This window comes from Cibotium barometz, chromosome 13 (genome assembly GCF_041138505.1).
Source record: "Cibotium barometz isolate CiBa-2024 chromosome 13, ASM4113850v1, whole genome shotgun sequence".
In the NCBI taxonomy this organism is placed as follows: Eukaryota; Viridiplantae; Streptophyta; class Polypodiopsida; order Cyatheales; family Cibotiaceae; genus Cibotium; species Cibotium barometz.
Window position 1 is genome coordinate 52,553,911 of NC_141058.1, and position 22,294 is coordinate 52,576,204.

Below are 22,294 nucleotides of genomic sequence, written 5' to 3' on the forward strand. Positions count from 1 at the left end.
ATTGGATGTGACTTGGTCTAAGATATAGTAAGAAAGTACACCTTATCACTCACAAGCAGAAAGTATTAGTAATTACATTCAATTAGTGGTGACAAGTCCACAAAGAACACACACACTCGGAAAAGATAGAACAACATTATGCATAATGGCATAAATACTTAACACACTGAATGCTTGCCATTGATTATCAAAATATTTTTACGAGTTTGAATCCCTTGCTTTCCCTGCTTCTCCTATGGCCTCTTCGTTTCCTCCATTTGTAGGGCTTTATATTCTTCTTTTATTCCTACTTGTTTTGATTCTTTGTTAGGTTCATGATTTTGCTTCTTGATTGGTTGGGTTGTTCCTTATGGTTGGTCTTCCTTTTGGGTTGGGTTGTTCCTTACGTGTGGTCTTCCTTTTGTTTTTTTGGCTTTTCCTACATGTCTCATTCTATTCCATTCCCAGGTTCTACTCTTGTTATCCTTTGTCTTGCATGTCTTTCTACAAGATTCCTCTCTTTTCTGCCATTGGTATTGAAGTCCTTTGGTGCTTATCTTTATTACCATTGGTTTCTCTTGGCGGACTTCTCTTTATTGACTCCTTTGATGATCAGGTTTTATTGGCTTTTGTGACTTCTTTTGTTGGCTCTTGCAACTTCTCCATTTTTTGGCTACCTTTAGTCAATGCATACTATTTCTCGATATTCTCATTAGTTTCTCCTATTCACATCCTTCTTCTTTTATTGCCTTGCTCAATGTTTTCCTCCCCATTAATCTTATTGTCCTCCATGATCTTATGTAGTGCATGTGCTTGGATGAAACTAGTTGTTAATTGTTGATGGATTTCTCTTCTTTCTTTCCCTACTGGCCTAGCTAACTTCATCATTAAACTTCGTGTTCGGTTTGTAGTGGGTTTTGGTTCGCAACCCTGGGTGGATGGGGAGAAATCACAAAACTACATATGCTATCATGAAGAGATTTTCCCTCAACTTTTTCACTCTATTTCATCATTTATTTTTTAAAGGTCCAGGGATGGTAGTGGCCAAGTTATGCACATCTTCAATTGATGGCAAGCTCAATACGGTTTAGGCACCTTTTATTTAATTTGGGCATTATCTTGTAAGATGTTTAATTTGGGAAAGGTTTTCAAATCTACTTTCTTGAGGATTTTAAATGCAACTCAATCTATATATGTGTATAATAATCTATTAAGACCACATAACATTGAAGATGGAATGCTTATTCTTTCATGTTATGATGATTACTACTATAAAGATCAATTTTTGTTTCTTTAATTCATTGAAGATGGAATGCTTATTCTTTCATGTTATGATGATTACTACTATAAAGATCAATTTTTGTTTCTTTAATTCATTGATTAAGACAACAATATTCTTTTCATTAAAACCAAAGAAAAGGTCTCATTATACGTGCTTTAATTTTTAAAGGTATGAATAGAATCAAGTGAGTGAGATTTTATGTGTGTGTGTAACTCTACCCTTTTCTTCTTATACACTATAATCTTCTTATAGTGTATAATTTTATGCCATTAATTTGAAGTGTAACACTAGAGAAATAAGTGTACTTGGGGTACTTTGTGTACTTTGTGTTTAGGGTACTTAGGGTGACGCTAGAGTAATAAGCGTACTTAGGGTACTTAGCATACTTTGTGTTTAGGGTGCTTTGTGTTAATGTGCATACTTAGAGTACTTTGTGTTTAGGGTACTTTGATGCTAGAGAAACAAGCGTCAATGTACATTATGCATACTTTGTGTGTCAACAATCGAGCACACCTAATCAAGGGAGTGGCATGCGAGCAAGGACGAGTAGGTCAGCACACCTAATCAAGGGAGTGGCATGCGAGCAAGGACGAGCAGGTCGGCACAACAAGTGGTGGTGTCCATGTCAACAAGCAAGTAGGCGACAAGTAGGTACCTTTTGTTTAGATTACATGTGCTATCAAGGCAACATAAGAGGGGGGCCATCAGCCCCCCTCTTTTTTGCATTGATAGCCACTTGGATGAGAAAATATGTTGTCTGTAGGCTAGCTCTCATCTGATTGGTTCATTATTTCTTGTATTCCTTCTTATTATGAGGGTTGTATCCCGTTTAGATTTTTCTTCCTTTTTATGTTTAGTTCTTCTATATAGGCTAGCTTGTTTTATATAGCTTGTTGCTATTCGATGCTGCCTTGGCTATCTTTTCTGTTCTCTGGTTGTGTTGTTGCTTTGCCCTAGATGGAGCATTAGTTTTCTATCTTACTCTTGGCCTGCTTCTCCTTCACCCTCTTGGTAATCTTGCCTACATGTGCATTATTTAGGGGGTCTATTCAGTAATTCCTTCAAGTTTTCCATGTGCTTGTGCTCTTCCTAGACTGCTCCTTGGTGCTTTGCCACTGTTTAGAGGGGGGATAGTATTCCTCAATATCCTCCTTTCTCCCCTTAAGAGGGATACTTGTCCCCCCTCTCAAGGTGAGGAGGGTCATTCCCCTTTTCACATAAGAGGGATCATTATCCCCCCTCCTCTCAACCTTTTAGACCATTAATCCTTTGTTGTGATAGTAAAGAGTTAGGACCACAAGTTAAATTAAACTAAATGTTGGATTTATATTCCAATGACATCACACACACATAGAAACAATCGAGGACTCAATATTTATGTTATGTCTTACTTGTTTTTTGATATTTTCTAATAGGAGTGCTATATTGATGTAAGCTTTCCAGAAGTGCTATATTGATATATTCTCTCCAGAAGTGTTATATTGATATATGCTCTCCAGAAGTGTTCTATTGATAATTTTGACTGCCATTTTCTTTGATGAGGTAATTTGCTTGATCTTATAACTACCAAATCATATGGTGATATCATCTATTTTTGCTTTAACGGCACTTGGTTTATTAAGGTTAAATGGACTAATTTTGTGTACTTATGGATTGAGTATGTGTACTTATGGACCTAAGGTTAAATGGCATGTACTTGTGTACTTTTAGTGGCACCTGTTAATGTACATGAATGTATTGATAGAATGGGTAATGGATTATTATTTTTGGTGTAGGATGCAAAGTTGGCTTGAAGCAATTGTGTGCTCTTAAAGTACAAGATACCAAAAGGGAAGCATGAGAAGAAATGAGGAGGTAATATAAGCATGAGGCATATCTTATAATTGTAACCATGGATGATGTTGCAGGTTCAGGAGTTTATCAATTACGCTTGGGGGTTATAACTAGTGCCATGAGTGAAGAGGCTTCCTCATCTCATCATCAAACATATACAACATAAGTTACTGTTGAGGCTGGGGTCATGTTTGGTGGTCAGATACCTATTGTGCCTCCAAAGGTACCTGAAATGAAGGTCCTGGTGGTGAGACTAGTGACCAACAACAAAACACAAGGCCTTCACTTTACAGAGTTGCAAAAGGGGCATAGTAGACTACTAGGAAAGGATATAGATATTGGCCTCTTACAAGATATATTGGCAGGTTTTGAGGAGACACAGCCTTCAAAACCACCACTTATCCCTCTATGCCACTTGGTACCCCACTACTACAGGTCAAACTAGTGGACAGCAAGGGCCAATAGATACCCTATCCACAAACTCACATATGATGGGTTCATTTCAAAGCATCATGCCTACATGGAAAAATTTGTACAACACCACCATGAGCCAAAGACATTTAAGCAGGCAGCAGGCATACCATAATAGAATGTGACCATGGTTCAACTAACAAGGATAAAAATGCTTCATCATTTCAAGATGAAGGGATGGATGCTCTAGATAGCAATCATACGGACATTGGTAGATTTACCATCAAAGAAACATGCCATTGGATGTAAATGGGTGTGCAAGATTAAGTGCAATGTGGATGGAACTGTGAGCAGACACAAAGCCAGATTGGTTGTGCCAAGGGCAATGCTCAAAAGTATGGCATAGACTATGAAGAGACATTCAGTCAAGTTGCCAAGATGTCTAGCATGAAGGAGGTAATCTCATTGGCTACAAGAAAAACTTAGAGTCTTTACCAAATAGATGTGAAGAATGCTTTTTTGAATGGTGACTTGTCAGAAGAGGTATCTATCCAACAGCCTCTAGGATATACACATCCTGAGTATCTAGGAAAGTGTGTAGGCTTAAGAAAGCATTATATGGACTGAAATAAATCCCAAGGGCTCAGTATGGCAGGATCAACAATTTTTTGTAAGGCATTGGATTCCAATCATGTAGCTCAGATAGCTCATTGTATGTCATAACGTCACGACATGACATCACTATTACTATCACATCTATGTGTCTGATCTAATTTTGACTAGAAGTAGCAAAGAAAATATTGTACAAGTTAAACACATGTTTGCAAGTAGAGTTTGAGATGAAAGGTCTGGGTTAATTGAAGTACTTTTTAGGAATTGAGATGCTCAGATTTAACATCAGCATATGGATGGTTCAGAGGTAATATGCCATTGACATGATTGCAAAGTATAGGAAGTGTATCAGATAGGAGAGGTCCACTTTTGGATATGTTTTCCATCTTTGGATTATGTAGTCTAAAAGGGTCCTAATGACCTTTTCAGGCTAAGGTGTGTGCTTGCTAGAGTATACAGCTTTATCCTTTGTCAAATTGACGAGCCCCTTCTTTAACCAATCATAATTTTAAAGTATCTAAAAGAAACCATCCCCATTTGCCTGATTTGCAATTGCAAGCATTTTGTATGCTCTATCCCTAAAGGTTGTCTCCACTCTCCTCATGGCCTTCCCATACTTCTCGGTATATTCTTACAATGTCATGGATTATCTTTCCAATGAGCATCATTTTTTATAGCCATAGAGAATATTCAGCCTGCATCCCCACAAAGTAAACACATTACTGAATGTCATAGAATAAATATAATCAATGTGAAGATTGACAAAGCAAGTATTTGAAAGATCATTACTGTCCAAACAAGCAAGGACAACACGGTTGTTGTTGGTGCAGTATACCAAGCATTTATCATTCTCTTCTCAAGTGCCATTTCCATTTCCACCCACTTCTTAACATCATCCTCAAGAACACTCAATTGATCAATTATTGAGGTCTTGTCAGCTAATCCAAACTTTTGGAAGAGAAAGGTATCATTCGAGATCGTATGAGCCACATGTAAACGAGACAATCTACAACAAACATCATCATCGTACATGAGAAAAGACATAACACAATACATAAAAGTGATAATCATTACAACAAGACTCACTCGTTCTGTGATTGAAGTGCCAGCAGGATCTCCCCCTCCCTAAACTTGTCAACATCAATGAACTTGCACCGCATTCTCATATGTAAGATGGTATATGATGTGACCAAGCTAATAAAACATATGTAAGATGGTATATGATGTGACCAAGCTAATAAAACATATGGAGTTAATGTAGTATGTAAAATATATGGAGTTAATGTAGTATGCCAAAGTTTACCTTTCCTAATTTGTGCATACCATGCCTTGACCCTGTGATTTCCATCATCCCAAATAATAAATTTTTTGCCAAACAAATCTCTCCACCCATTTGTGAGCTCTCTTTCAAACTCGTCATTCATTACACACCATATAGGACCCCATTCTGTCATACCCATGTCTACGACCTCCAAATATGACTCACTACGTGGTTTCCTCAATGAAACCAAAAAGGGGGCACTGGAAATCACATACTCCATCTTATTAAAACTATCACACACGAAGGACATCCACCTTAGAAGATGCTGTGTGGATGCCCTCATTAGGTCAGTGGGGTCCCCATGTCTAAATTCATCAAAATTTCTTGGACTACCTATATTCACATGGGGAATACTCATCCCAATGTCAAATCCCATGTTTTAGTTATCCCAAACATTTGAATCCATGAAAAGAGTGCTGGTTGAAACAAGGGCATACTGCACTCTGCTGCCACCTATCATGGTTTATAGATGCCCTTAGCTTTATCCATTTCATGGGGTATGCCTTGGTGATACTACAACATGTCTACTAGACTTTAGTGATGTTGGTTTTCCAAAATTGTTTATGGTCTAGTTTTCTAGACCTGTTGAAAATGGCATCTTGGACATATGTGAACTAGTCTCTATATAAGCCCTCTGTTGCTAGCTATACAGTCCCTTTTCCATGGCTTCCACTTGTCATATTTGGTCCAAAGCTTAATCTTAGCCTTTTAGGACATGGTGCCATGTCACTTGATACATCAATCACATCATTTGTCCCCAACCCAGTGCTATCACTAGCATTTGCATTATAAGATCCAGTGGCCCTTAACTCTTTTTCTTGACCAACTTCTGCCATATCCCTAGCATGTGTATCATATGAATCATATGCCTTTAACATATACCAATTGTATAAATTCTACATTGTTGCTTGTATAAAATCTCCTTGTAGCATCTATATGCTTTCCTTTTTATAGAGTACGCAATGAAGATACACTTATTAGCTTTTGGTTCCATTTTAGTCCTTAGCTCATCATGGATATGTACATAGAAAATACATCCAAAAACCTTCAGATGTGATATGTCACGCCTATGTCCATTGAATTCCTACTCTGGTGTCACCTCATGTATAGATGTTGTGGGTGTCATGTGTTCATAGCATAGACTACTATAGTAGCTGCTGCTACTACTGCCTCAGCCCAATAAAACAAAGGCTCTCTTGATCTTTGCTATGCGCCTTTTCTTCCTTTTAGCCACCCCATTCTATTGAGGTGTATACCTACATCCCACTTGTCTATTTATACCATGCTCCCCGAGAAATCCATCAAACTCTATGGAGAAATATTCTCCACCTCCATCACTCCTCAATGTCTTGGCATGCTACCGGTTTTCTTTTCAACCCATGACTTTGAATTCAAATTTAGCAAATACATCAGATTTGGGTTTTAAGAAGTAGATCCACACTTTCTTGCTATGTTCATCTATGTTGGCATATTTGGTAAGACCTCCTACATCTGTATATACTCTAGGACCATTATGCACAATCTTAGGAAATGGTTTCCTTATCTGCTTCCCAACCTAACAAGATTCACATACACTTGTTGGACTTGGTTATCCTAAACTTGAGCAGCCCAGTAACAATATTAGCATTTGGCATGTATTTCAGTCTCTGGAAATTCATGTGGCCCATCCTTTTATGCCACATTTTTATGTCCAAACTTCCCCCAAACCTTGGGCAAACATTGCTACCTCTAACTTAGGCAAACACACATCTAAATTAAACATTCTACAAACCGTTTGCAATTAGCCTACAGCCATGTTCTACATCTTCCACAAAACATCCCTTAACTAGGAGTTAAATTTGTCCTACAAACCTTGGTCAACCAGTTGACCAATTGAAATCATATTTTTGGTAATCCTAGGCACGTGCAATACATTAGAATAATTTTTTACATCTCTTTATGGCATCTTAATTGGCACTTTACCAACATGAGTGATAGCGTATGAAGAACCATCACCAGTAATAGATACGAAACTGGGTATAGATATTGGTTTCAAGCTGTTGAACCATTCACCATGTGAAGTCATATGATTTGATGTCCTTGAATCTATGTACCACTCATCATTGTTGGTTGCATACATGTTACTCATCATGTGAGTCATCATCATAAACATATGTTCATTCTTTCCTGCATCCTTTTACTTATTTGTCAATGCATAGTTGCCCTGAGGTAACTTACCATTCTTAATGTCATTTTACTTCCTCTTGCACTCCTTGGCCCAATGGCCCTTAATCCCATAGTAATTATAGCTTCTACATCTTTGAGGCTGATTTTGATAGCCTCATGTGCCTCTGAAACTTCCCCTACCTCTTGAGCTTTGTTGGTCTTGTTGTTGGCCTTATCCTTGTTCACCTTGACCATTATTTTTTTGATTAGATCAGCCCTCACCACTTTGCTGGTTATATCTTCCAGATCCTCTACCTCTTTGGCCTCCTCTTGATCTGTCACCTCTTCCTCCACTGCCCATGGGAAATGCTTGTTCCCTATGTGCTTTGGCTAGCTGCTTTCTCCCCACCTCTTCTCCTCAAACATCATAAAAGGTATCAACTCCTAAAAGTTGGGGAGTTTGTTTGTAATTGAAATTTATGTTTCAAAAGGCTTATACTCGTTTCCAAGACCTCTAAGAATGACCAAAACAAGGTCATCATCTTCTACTAGAAAACCTATGGATCCCACAACTAATCCACAATTTTCTTGATCTTTAGAACACAGTAATTGATGTTGAGATTGTTCTTCTTGACTTCATTTAGGTCTTGTTGGAGTTGTAGCTTTTTGGGCTTTGAAGAGGGGACTCAAATAATGTTGCCAATGCATTCCATGCAGCCTTGAGACTCTTAGCATCTTGCATGAGTCTAATCGTTGCATTAGAGATACATTAATGGATATGTAGTGTAGCACTTGCATAGATCTCTTGTTTTACAACTTGACATTTGCTTCTAATACACCTTCAACTAGTTTAACCTCTTCATCTGTGACCAGCCCCCATAACTCCTTATCATCAAATTCTTCATCCCGAACTTCCATGCTTGATAGTTGTTTTTGTCAAGCTTGTCCCCATGAGCATATTGGTTGTCTCTGCCATCTTTACTAAGCATGTACCAATAAATCCAAGCTCTATAATATGCCTGCAAAACAACCCACTAAACACTTCCACTCAACTCCTAGTTAAGCTAATGTACCGATAAATCCAAGCTCTGTAATATGCCTGCAAACAACCCACTAAACACTTCCACTTAACTCCTAGTTAAGCTAATGCACATATAACCACTGTTCAAGTCTATTTCTGCACTATTGCTATTACCAGACTCTGCAAACCTATTTTGGGCTTCCAAATGAAATTCAAATGGAGTGCAACTTTTTATAGACGTTGTCAATATGTAAGGTGCACATCAACTTTGAAGCAAAACTTAAGGTGGAAAGTGGGTTTGAACAGAGCTGTTTACCTGACACTTTTTTGCACTGTTAGAATAGGGGGCTGTATAATTGAATGTTGTAGCACAACTGATTGGTTACTCTCTAGATGAAGTCCCTTGGTACAAAGTAGCTCCAATATGTCTTCAAACTCCCTTAGGAACATGGTGTGCAGCTCACTTTACAATCTGTTACAACTTTGATAGCTTGCCCTAGTTGAAGCACCTGAGATGTCAAGATTAAGGTTTCAATAAAAATGCAAGTTATGACCAGTGTGGGGGTGATGTCTACTCACTAAACTTCTTAGCTTCACTCAATTTGGCTAGGGTTCCACGGCTCTGATACCATGTGAAGAACTAGGGTAAGAAGTAGGGGGAAGGAAGAGAATGAACATAAGCAATTAGATTAGCTGAGTTTTAGTAAAGCCTAACCACTCAAGACGAATACATGAGCTATAGCTAGATAAAAATGATAAGAAGTACAACTACAATGATAAATATATCCTAAAACTTTGATATAGTGTGAACCCAAAACTATAACCACTCATAATGTTAGTACACCTAAATTCTCCTATCTGGTGTGTACAACCATGCCACTTTACCCATGTGAATGACCTGTCATCATCTTCATATGATGATCTATCTCTCTGTATGGTCACTATCAATAATGCATCATTTAAAATCTTAATATACCTACTCCAATGTTTGGATGTACTGATGTTACTAAGTGAAGTAGCTCATATCCTTACATGTATCTGATGTTACTAAGTGAAGTAGCTCATATCCTTACATGTATCTGATGTGTACAATACATCTATCTATGTCATATGTCATCATGGACCTATCCTCCAATGTTTGGATGTACTGATGTTACTAAGTGAAGTAGCTCATATCCTTACATGTATCTGATGTTACTAAGTGAAGTAGTGTGACGTGAAAAATTGATATCTTTCATTGTCAATTTTGTGCATATTTTGATGGTTTTTCAATGGTAATAAGGTGGAAGCTTGTCCAAGAAGCTTCCACCTTTCATTGTCTTTCATTGTCAATTTTGTGCATATTTTGATGGTTTTTCAATGGTAATAAGGTGGAAGCTTGTCCAAGAAGATTGCGGCGCCCACAATGGAATAACGGCGTGGTGATGCGGCGGCTTGGCGGCTACCCCGATAACAGCATTCTATCTTCAAATATAATGGTTTTACTTGATTTAGGGTGCACACATTGTAAATGCCACAAGTATGCTTGATAAATACTTTGGTATGGTAGATAGGCTAGTGATGTGGAAAATAAAAGTGGGCCTTCATGCTCACATGGATTTTAATTGTATTATTAATATGGTATTCACCATAAGGCAACAAGTTGGGGAGTGTGGAAGGCATGTGGAGGAGTGTGTGTAGGTGCATAATTGGGAAAGATTCTTCTAGAATGCCTACATGGAAGAGGAGAATTCCGCCATGTGTAAGTGGGATCTCCACCTACACGCCACTTAGGCTTGGCTATTATCTCATCACACTCTCAAAGTCAAAAAGTCCTCAATTTAATAATCAATAGAAGACTTAGCCAAAGAGGACAATTGATGGTGACATCTACCCTTATGTCACTGAAGGGTTGAAGATTTTTATGTTGTAATTTGTAACAATGGAAGAGAGGGTGATTCTCCACCTATAAAAGGAGCCCTCCTCTCCTTTTCAAATCAAGGAATGAGCCTCCTCAATTGAGCATTTTGTGTCATTGCCATTCTCTTATCTTTCAAACCCCTATTCAAACACTCTCTTTACATGTGAATGTCTCATTTAGCATTAGCTCCTCATGCTTAACCCAATTTTGGACCTCTTTGATGATTCATGATAAGTGGGATAAGGAGTTATTATCTTGGCGGGCCTGTGACTTCTCAAGGTAGCCCTTGCCTTATTGTCGCCCTCCTTTGGAGGTACCAATGGTTTTAGCGGTAATGAGCATGTGGAAAGACTTTGAGGACCATAGGTAAATCTTTACGATTATCCGCTGAGCAATGTTAACCCTTACCCTCTAGCTTGAATCATGAAGGAGATGAAAGGCAAGAGGCTATGTGAAAATTGAGGTTTCATGCAAAGAGAGAGAAGTGCAGTTTTTGTGGTCCAATACCCAAATTTCAACCGGTAATTACTCATCACTCGGGTGTTGGTTTCTTAAATTGATCATATGGCTAGAAAGCTCTTTCTATGCTCTTTCCACTCATGTAACTAATTTCTTAATCCCTTACTTCTTTGATGATTAGAATTTCTCCCAAAGTTGCTAATTTCTAGGCGAATTTTGGCAGTTTTATAGTCTTGTAGTAAAATGCTCATAACTTTTCGCTCGGTTGTCCGTTTTTGAAAGTTTTTATATGGGCGCGAAGCTCTCTTCAAGCTCTACGCACCTATCTAATCATCTCTTACACAGCCTATATGGATTTAAAACTGCAATTCTCTGTGTATCTCTGTTTTTATAGAATTTTGGCAGTTTTATAGTCTTGCAGTAAAATGCTCATAACTTTTCGCTCGGTTGCCCGTTTTTGAAAGTTTTTATATAGGCACGAAGCTCTCTTCAAGGTCTACGCATCTATATAATCCTCTCTTGCACAGCCTTTATGGATTTAAAACTGCAATTCTCTATGTATCTCTGTTTTTATAGCTTTTTGGCCATTCTTTCTTCTTAATCATGATTAATTCCTCCTAATCCCTTATCAAAAGGCAAACCCCATGTGTCTTATCCTTTTGTAAGTGATTGCCATATTCATTTTCCTTAATATGTTCCGTCCAAATCGCCCAATTCGAACGGATGAACCTTACCAATATTCCCCGTATGTTTCCGTTCACATAATCCTGAGTCGTAAGATTTTCTTCCAACAAAGAATTGCCCTCTTGTTTGGAGCTGCAAGACTGGCAGAAATTCTTGCTTCTCCGGAGCCTTTCATCTTTCCTTCCATGAATTATGATCTCACCTTTGATGTGTATATATTTATCTTAACCTAGGGAGAGAAAGGGAGGTGAGGAGGCTGTGAGGTTTCATACAAGTGTGTTTTGATTCTGAGAAGTGACCGAAGTCCAAACCCCAACTTCGTGTCACATCTTTTGGTGGAGACGGCGGGCAGGTTTTACTTAGAATTATTCTATTTTAACCTCAAGGTCCCGCATGATTAAAGGAAAGTTGTTTTGAAACAAGTAAATTTCCCTTGTCACTACTCATCTTTTGGTGTAAGATGTTCAACATTTCGGTGTTCCGTGGATCGGAAGGAGAAGACCCGGGGAGTTATCTCCGAGAGTTTAACCGAGCATGCCACTTGACGGGTTGGTCTATGAAGGAGAGGGTAGAAATACTTCCAGACTTCTTGGAGGGTGTGGCCTTAACTTGGCATGAGGCTTTACCAGAGGAGTCCAAGAATGATTGGGAAAGGTTGACCAAAGCAATGAAGGAGAGATTTGGGACAGTGGAGTCGCCAAATGCTTTACTATTGCAGTTGGATCAGATTTTCCAAAAGGATGGAGAGTCAGTTTCTGCCTTTTCAGTGAGGTATGAAGCCTTATTCATCAAATATCAACAAGCTGCTTTACATGTTGTTGCTTCTTCTTCTTCACCTTCTATGGAAGATTCAAAGAGTTCTTTAGCAATGGAGCACCTTAAGATGAGCAAGTTTATCAGGGCTTTGGATCCCCGCTTGCATGGAAAAGTTCTTAGCAAAGATCCCACTAGTTTTAAAGAGGCCCTTCGTATTGCTTTGAAGAAGGAGGCCACTCTTCATATTGAGTCCACATTCCAATCTTCTCCAAGTGTGCCAACCCCACCACGAGTAGAGATAGCCTCAACATCTCAAGTACAAGCTCCATCCTTGGATCATAACATTGCACAACTTATGGCAGAATTTGCTGATTTGAAGTTACACTTAGTCAATGCAAGGCCACCTAGGGTTCCACGAGCTAAGGATAAACCTAGGGATAGAAGTAGCGTCACATGCTATGAATGTCAAGAGAAGGGGCACTATCGCACTCAGTGTCCAAAGTTGAGGAAAAGTGAGGATAAAAGTTTAGCACTTTTAGAGGAAATATGCTCAGAAGAAGAGGAAACATTGATGCCATTAATGGCAAAAAGGGGGTCGTAAAACTAGAAGCCAGGAAGAAGAAGAAGAAGAAGATAAATCTGAAGAAGAGGAGAAAAATAAGAAGAAGAAGAAGTCATCTAGGAGAAAAATTGGACAATCTGATTTTCCTCTTGGACAAGGATCTCTTAGTTATGACCTCTTGACAGATCTTAGGGAGAAAACGGCACAAATCACATTTGGGCAGCTTTTGGCACTCTCTCCCAAGCTCAGAAAGGAATGGGGTAAGCTAGCTAGCACAAGGGAATCTAGGAAAAAGAAGAAGAGGGATAATGGGACTCCTATGGTTCAAAAAGTGGATATTGATGTAGGAGATGATGTGCCTGTGATTGATGTCATCATTGAGGGGCAGACAATTTCTAATGCATACATTGATGGAGGTGCATCAATCAATGTCATGAGTGAAAAAACAATGAAAGATGCTGATTTAAAGTTGTCTTCTACCAACTCTCCCTATCGCATCAAACTTGCTGATAATACTAGGGTGAAAACCTTAGGAATTGTCAGGAATTTGGGAGTGGATGTATGTGGTATTTCTGTGCCTACAACTTTCCAAGTCATTCCTACAAAGCCTGATGCTAGGGCTTACCCATTGATATTGGGTAGGCCATGGCTTCGCCAAGTGAAGGCGATTCAAAAGTGGGAGACAGGTGATCTTATTCTACAAGGTGAGAATAAGAAGGTCCACTACAACATCAAGAGTCATCGCAAGAAAGTGGTAAGGGGTGAACCTTCAACTTCCAAAAGTTCAGAGTCTGAGTCATCCGATGAAGAAGAGACAAGTGGTAGCTCCGAGGATTCCATCTCAGAAGGAGAGGTGGAGAGAGTTGCATTTGGTCTTTTCCTAGGAAGGGATCAAGGGGATGCTGAAGACAATGGAGCCTTGGAAGGGGAAGCTTCTTCAACCATGTGCAAGAAAGGAGATGTGGACCTCACTAGTCTTCACCAACAAAATGAACTTCTTCTTGACGAGTCCATAGCAGGTACTGAAAGGGAGGATTACTTAAAAATGTTGGATGGATTTCCTAACCTTTTTGCAAACAGCTACTTACAAGTACGCCAAGTTACCCTAGTAGAGCACAAGATTGATCTCAAGCCCCAAAGTAAGCCAGTGGTGCAGCGGCTAAGGCGTTTGGGAGTAGTGCAAGCAGAGGTGCTTAAGAAGGAGGTAACTAATTTGCTTGAAGCTGGATTTATTTTTCCAGTAGAGAATTCAGAGTGGATTTTCCCAGTTGTAGTCACTCCCAAAAAGGGTGGAAAATGGCGTGTGTGTGTGGACTTTCGCCCTCTGAATGCATGCACAAAGAGGGATTATTATCCTCTACCCTTTCAAGATGAGATTTTGGATCAAGTTGCAGGTCATGAGCTGTATTCAGTGTGTGATGGATACTCTGGATACTTTCAAATCCGGATTTGTGAAGAAGATCAAAGGAAAACCTCATTTATCACCCCTTGGGGAGTGTATGCCTATAGGGTGATGCCATTTGGCTTGACCAATGCACCAGCAACTTTTCAACGCTTCATGAGTCAGGTATTTGCACCTTACTTGGGGAAGTTTATAAGGGTCTTTCTAGATGATTTTTGCATTTATTCAAGCCGCGTGGATCACTTGGAAAAGTTGAGGTTGGCCTTGCAAAGTATTGATGATGCAAAAGGGTGTCTTAATCTTGGAAAATGCCGCTTGGCACGAAGGAAGGTGGTTCTCTTGGGACATGTTATCTCAGAAGAAGGCATAGAGATGGATCCTGAGAAGGTGCAGGCAATTGTGGCCCTCCCACCACCTACCAATGTAAGGGAGGTAAGGAGGATTTTGGGTAAAACAAAGTATTACCAACGCTTTGTTGACATGTTCTCTGAGAAGATGTATCCTATAAATCTGTTAACAAAGAAGAATGTTTCTTTCCAATGGGGGCCCGATCAAATTCAATCTTTTTGTTTGCTCAAGGAATGTATGAGTCAAAGTCCAATTGTTCAGCCTCCTAGGTGGGGGGAGGACTTTTATGTGAACCCAAGTGTCTCATCACATTCAGTGGGTGCTATTCTCTTGCAAAAGGGAGAGCAAGGGCGTATGCAACCAGTGTATTATGCAAGCCGACAACTCACTGATGCCGAGGAGAGGTATGGTGAAATGGAGAAAGGTGGTTTGTCTCTTGTTTTTGCAGTAAAGAAGTTCAGGTCATACTTGTTACCTCGCCCTTTTTTCTTCCTCACATCTCAACCTTATTTACAATTTTTGGTCCGCAAGCCCAATCCTGCAGGAGGAAAGTTTGCAAAGTGGATTTGTGAGCTTCAAGAATTCTCTTTCACTTTTATCATCACAGAAAACACCACTAGGGCCTCTCTTGCAGATTTGCTTACCAGGAAGGAAGAGGAAGAAGGAACAGGTGCAAAGGAAGAAGTATATGAAGATTTGGAGACACCACCAACTGCTTTCACTATGCATTTTGATGGAGCCTTTAGCCCTTCTAAGGCAATGTGGGGCTGGGGGGGATAGTTTTATTTGATCCAGAAGGAAAAGAGGTATGGGCCAAGGGTAGGGAATTTCCAAAGGCTATATCAAATAATGTGGCTGAGTACAATGCATTAATTTGGGGATTAGAAGATTGCATAAAAGATGGAATTGAAGAGGTAGAGGTTAAAGGGGATTCACAATTGGTCATCCGACAAATGAAAGGAGAATATAAGGCAAGGAGTCCTAATCTCCAAGAATTGTATAAAAGGGCAATGGAGTTAAAAGAAGCTTTTGGGTTTTGTAAATTTGTGCATGTTAACAGGAAGGATAATCAAAAGGCTGATGAATTGGCTACTAAAACCTTGGCTTCTTTCAAAGTAGCTACTCTTGCATTAGTGGATACAGGTTGGCCTGAGCTCCAAGATGTTCAACACTATTTAGATACAGGATACTTCCCTCCTGGATTGAATCCTCAACAAAAGCAAAGGCTTACCAGGAAAGCTCATCCTTACACAATTCTAGGGGATGTTCTTTACAAGCAAGGTAAGGATAAGATTCTTAGGAGGGTGGTGAGCCTAGAGGAGTCTAAAAGGATTATGGAATTATGTCATGAATGTTCAGGTCACTTTGCCTCAGCCAGCACAACTCGGAGGATCCTTAACACATGGTATTATTGGCCTCGACTCAGCAAAGATGTCCATGAGTGGTGCAGAAGCTGTGAAGTATGCCAGGCATATGGGCATAAGCAATTGGTTCCCGGACCCTTAAACCCTATCCCAACATATGGTCCATTTGAAAGGTGGGGATTAGATTTTGTGGGCCCACTTCCTCGTTCCTCACATGGAAAGTATTACATATTGGTGGCCACAGATTATGCAACAAGGTGGGCAGAAGCAAAGGCAATGGTCAATAATAAAGCAGTGGTGGCTGTGGCATCTTTTCTCAGGGAATACATATGTGCCCGATTTGGGTGTCCATTAGAAATCCTTACGGATGGGGGGAGGTCTTTCAGGAATGACTTGATTGAAGCTTTGGTGCAGAAATTAAAAATAAAGCATGCTATGTCAACTCCCTATTATCCCCAATGTAATGGTTTAGTAGAAAAAACTAATGGACTACTTTGTGGATCTTTGTCTAAGCTAGTGGATACTATGAAGAGAAAGTGGGATGTGCATTTGCCAGAAGTCCTATGGGCCTATAGGACAACTCACAAACTCTCTCTTGGTTTCACACCTTTTCAGTTAGTTTATGGGATGGAGGCTATTTTGCCAATAGAATTGGAAATCACAAGCCTTCGCACATCTTTTGCACGCTTGAATAATGAAGAAGAAACACATGCCCAACGCCTAGCACAACTAGAGATCTTGGATGAGAGGCGACTTCAGGCACTTCAAAATTTGGAGGCTGCACAACAACGGCGCAAGGCAAAGCATGACACTCTCACGAAGAAGAGGAAGAAGCCAGAACTCAAGCAAGGAAGCTTAGTCATGAGGTATGATGGCCGTGTGGAGAAACGGCTAGATAAGAAGCTTCTTCGACGCTGGGAAGGCCCCTTCAGGATAAAGCAAAAGTTCAAAAATAACACCTATCTTCTAGAGGATGCAAGTGGCCAGGAGGTTCCCGGACGTGCCAATGAGTACCGGCTGAAGATATTCTACCCTCGAGCACCATGGCCAGCAGAACCCCCAGACAAGCATGGAGGATCTGCTGGGGGGGAAAGATGTGACGTGAAAAATTGATATCTTTCATTGTCAATTTTGTGCATATTTTGATGGTTTTTCAATGGTAATAAGGTGGAAGCTTGTCCAAGAAGATTGCGGCGCCCACAATGGAATAACGGCGTGGTGATGCGGCGGCTTGGCGGCTACCCCGATAACAGCATTCTATCTTCAAATATAATGGTTTTACTTGATTTAGGGTGCACACATTGTAAATGCCACAAGTATGCTTGATAAATACTTTGGTATGGTAGATAGGCTAGTGATGTGGAAAATAAAAGTGGGCCTTCATGCTCACATGGATTTTAATTGTATTATTAATATGGTATTCACCATAAGGCAACAAGTTGGGGAGTGTGGAAGGCATGTGGAGGAGTGTGCGTAGGTGCATAATTGGGAAAGATTCTTCTAGAATGCCTACATGGAAGAGGAGAATTCCGCCATGTGTAAGTGGGATCTCCACCTACACGCCACTTAGGCTTGGCTATTATCTCATCACACTCTCAAAGTCAAAAAGTCCTCAATTTAATAATCAATAGAAGACTTAGCCTAAGAGGACAATTGATGGTGACATCTACCCTTATGTCACTGAAGGGTTGAAGATTTTTATGTTGTAATTTGTAACAATGGAAGAGAGGGTGATTCTCCACCTATAAAAGGAGCCCTCCTCTCCCTTTCAAATCAAGGAATGAGCCTTCTCAATTGAGCATTTTGTGTCATTGCCATTCTCTTATCTTTCAAACCCCTATTCAAACACTCTCTTTACATGTGAATGTCTCATTTAGCATTAGCTCCTCATGCTTAACCCAATTTTGGACCTCTTTGATGATTCATGATAAGTGGGATAAGGAGTTATTATCTTGGCGGGCCTGTGACTTCTCAAGGTAGCCCTTGCCTTATTGCCGCCCTCCTTTGGAGGTACCAATGGTTTTAGCGGTAATGAGCATGTGGAAAGACTTTGGGGACCATAGGTAAATCTTTACGATTGTCCGCTGAGCAATGTTAACCCTTACCCTCTAGCTTGAATCATGAAGGAGATGAAAGGCAAGAGGCTATGTGAAAATTGAGGTTTCATGCAAAGAGAGAGAAGTGCAGTTTTTGTGGTCCAATACCCAAATTTCAACCGGTAATTACTCATCACTCGGGTGTTGGTTTCTTAAATTGATCATATGGCTAGGAAGCTCTTTCTATGCTCTTTCCACTCATGTAACTAATTTCTTAATCCCTTACTTCATTGATGATTAGAATTTCTCCCAAAGTTGCTAATTTCTAGGGTGGCAGTTTTATAGTCTTGTAGTAAAATGCTCATAACTTTTCGCTCGGTTGTTCGTTTTTGAAAGTTTTTATATGGGCGCGAAGCTCTCTTCAAGCTCTACGCACCTATCTAATCATCTCTTACACAGCCTATATGGATTTAAAACTGCAATTCTCTGTGTATCTCTGTTTTTATAGAATTTTGGCAGTTTTATAGTCTTGCAGTAAAATGCTCATAACTTTTCGCTCGGTTGCCCGTTTTTGAAAGTTTTTATATAGGCACGAAGCTCTCTTCAAGGTCTACGCATCTATATAATCCTCTCTTGCACAGCCTTTATGGATTTAAAACTGCAATTCTCTGTGTATCTCTATTTTTATAGCTTTTTGGCCATTCTTTCTTCTTAATCATGATTAATTCCTCCTAATCTCTTATCAAAAGGCAAACCCCATGTGTCTTATCCTTTTGTAAGTGATTGCCATATTCATTTTCCTTAATATGTTCCGTCCAAATCGCCCAATTCGAACGGATGAACCTTACCAATATTCCCCGTATGTTTCCGTTCACATAATCCTGAGTCGTAAGATTTTCTTCCAACAAAGAATTGCCTTCTTGTTTGGAGCTGCAAGACTGGCAGAAATTCTTACTTCTCCGGAGCCTTTCATCTTTCCTTCCATGAATTATGATCTCACCTTTGATGTGTATATATTTATCTTAACCTAGGGAGAGAAAGGGGGGTGAGGAGGCTGTGAGGTTTCATACAAGTGTGTTTTGATTCTGAGAAGTGACCGAAGTACAAACCCAAACTTCGTGTCACAGTAGCTCATATCCTTACATGTATCTGATGTGTACAACACATCTGTCTATGCCATATGTCATCATGGACCTATCCGCCATGTCCTGCTCTAGCATCTTGCCATGTCAATCTATGAGTACCACATTATCAGGCCATCTGGAGGAGCTAGCCTGATGATGCCATCTCAAGCTAGCCTTTTCATGCATATGTCCAGGGTAAAAAAAATAAGATGCCTCCATGAATATATAAGTGTAGGTGGGTTGGTGATTTTTCTTCCTTTTTTAAAAAATGGAGCGAATGTTCTAAAAAAAAATGCCCCGACCAAAATTTGGGCGAATGTTTTAAGATATCAGGTGATAAAAAAAGAAAAGAAAATAACCAATTGGTGAAGAATAGCCCATACTTTTTTTCCTTGCATATGTCCTTAATGCATTAAACCAAAATAGTCGATAAACTAATGTATTGAAGTGATGGTCATCCTAGTGAGATACCATCATATGTGACATGTCCATATGTAAACATTAACCTGATATCTGATGACCATGGGTGTAAACATTAACCTGATATCTGATGACCATGGGTATGTCACATGTCCATGTGTAAACATTAACCTGATACATTAAATATGTTATACAAAATGGCATGTCCAAGATTTGAGCTTTCTTTCTCAACAATGCATATAGCTCATAGAGAGCTCATGCGTAAAGAGATCTATCCTTAAGATAGAGCCCTCTATGAATGCATAAAGCTCATGTAGAGAATCCTATGCATAGAGATCTATATCCATGCATATAGTGTATTGTATAACTGATTCAGAGCCCTACGCATGGATAGAGAGCTCATTCCATAAGGTAGATACCTTTATGCATGCAAAGAGCTCGTAGAGATCCTTACGTGCATGTATATAGAGCTATAACCATGCATAGAGAATTCTATGCATACTTACAACTCATAGAGAGTGCTATACATGCATAGAGAGCTCTCTATGCATGTATGGACCTTGAAGAGATCCCTATGCATTCATAGAGGGCCCTTTGCATGCATTGAGAGCACTCTATGCATGCAAAGAGTTTATAGAGAGCTCTATGTATGCATAGAGGTCTCTCTATCCATAAGGTAGAGTCCTCTATTCATACATAGAGGTCTCTATCCCATAAGGAAGAGTCCTTTATTCATACATATAGCTCATAGAGAGCCCTATGCATAGAGACCTCTATCAATAAGGTATATCCACCATAAGGTAGATCCCTTTGTGCACAGGGGCTCATAGATATCCCTATGCATAGAGACCTCTATTCATAAGGCAAATCCCTCTATGCATACATATCCATAAGGTAGATCCCTCCATGCATACATATATCTCATAGAGATCTCTATGATAAGGTAGAGCCCTCTATGCATACATATAGCTCATGGAGAGCCCTATGCATGCATAGAGAGCCCTATGTATGCATAGGTAGATCCCTCTCTACCTATGTATGCATAGGTAGATCCCTCTATACATACATATATCTCATAGATATCTCTATGATAAGGTAGCGTCCTCTATGCATACATATAGCTCATAGAGAGCCCTATGCATGCATAGAGAGACATATCCATGTATAGAGAACTCTATCGATAACGTAGAGAGACATATCTTGAGCACTCTATGCATGTATAAAATGCTCCATCCGTAATGTAGAGCCCTCTATCCATGCATAGAGCTCATCTCGAGAGCCCTATGCATGCATGGAAAGCTTTAAATCCATGCACAAAGCAGTCTATGTATACATAGAGCTCACAAAGGGCACTCTATGTATGCATAAAGAGCTTTATATCCATGCATAGAGCACTCTATGTATGCATAGACCTCATAAAGAGCACTCTATGTATGCATAGAGAGCTCTATGCATGGATATAAAGCTCTGTATGGATGCATAGGTCTTTCAATGAGCTCTATACATGCAAGCCGAGGTTCAATAGGCAGCACATCATTGCTCAAGGCTCAACACACGTGTGAGATTCAAAGAAGGTAGCACATCATTGCTCAAGGTTCAACACATTTTAACAAAGTAGCACATGTTCAATAGGTGCACACACACAATGACTATTGAGAACAAGCGTGAGGTTCAACAGGCATCAGCACATTCTTAACAGGTAGCGCATCACATTTCTCAAGGTTCAACGCATCTTTAACAATAGTGATTAAAAAATAAAAAAATAAAAACTTCATCACCTTTTCTTTTTCCAAGGCCTAGCACACAGTTATAAAAAAAAGCCAACATCATTGAGCTAGCAAACTCTCAGCCTTGGGTAGCCAGTAGCACCATTGTGAAGAGAAGAAGTTTGGTACCCCGACGAGTGAGGTGAAGAAGAGAAGAAGCTTGGCTGCTAATGGGAAGTATGCGCCTATGCTATACGTGAAGAAGATAGAAGAAGCTTGGTACCCCCCCAGTGAGGTGAAGAAGCTTGGTAACCCCAGTGAGGTGAAGAAGAGAAGAAGCTTGGCTGCTAATGGGAAGTATGCGCCTATGCTATACGTGAAGAAGATAGAAGAAGCTTGGTACCCCCCCAGTGAGGTGAAGAAGCTTGGTAACCCCAGTGAGGTGAAGAAGAGAAGAAGCTTGGCCGCACCAGTGGGAAGATGAGCTAGTGGGAAGTATTGCGCTAGTGCTATACGTGAAGAAGAGAGGAGGGAAAAAATTAATGATAAGAAGGGCCTTATTTCAATTAAAATTTTAGGGTTTCCTTTTCCCCTTTTTCACACTCTTTACCCTTTCACATCTCCTTTCTAGCCCATTAATCCATTTGTTTAGCCACCAATTCTCTTTGTCTAGCTCATGGTAGTTGTTCACACCACATTTCCCATCTACATTTGTTCATGCTCATTGGAGCATTGTTGAGCTTGTTCACACGTATTGGTGAATTGTTGGGTTCACATGTGCGGTGTGAGTTCCCTATGCATTGTTATCCCTTGTTCACACACGTAGCCATGGTTTATTAATTACTACTATCCTTATGCTACTCACCATGGTCCTTTCTTGCTTTAGTGATGACATCATTTTGTCACTCTTAATGATTGGGAAAACGTGT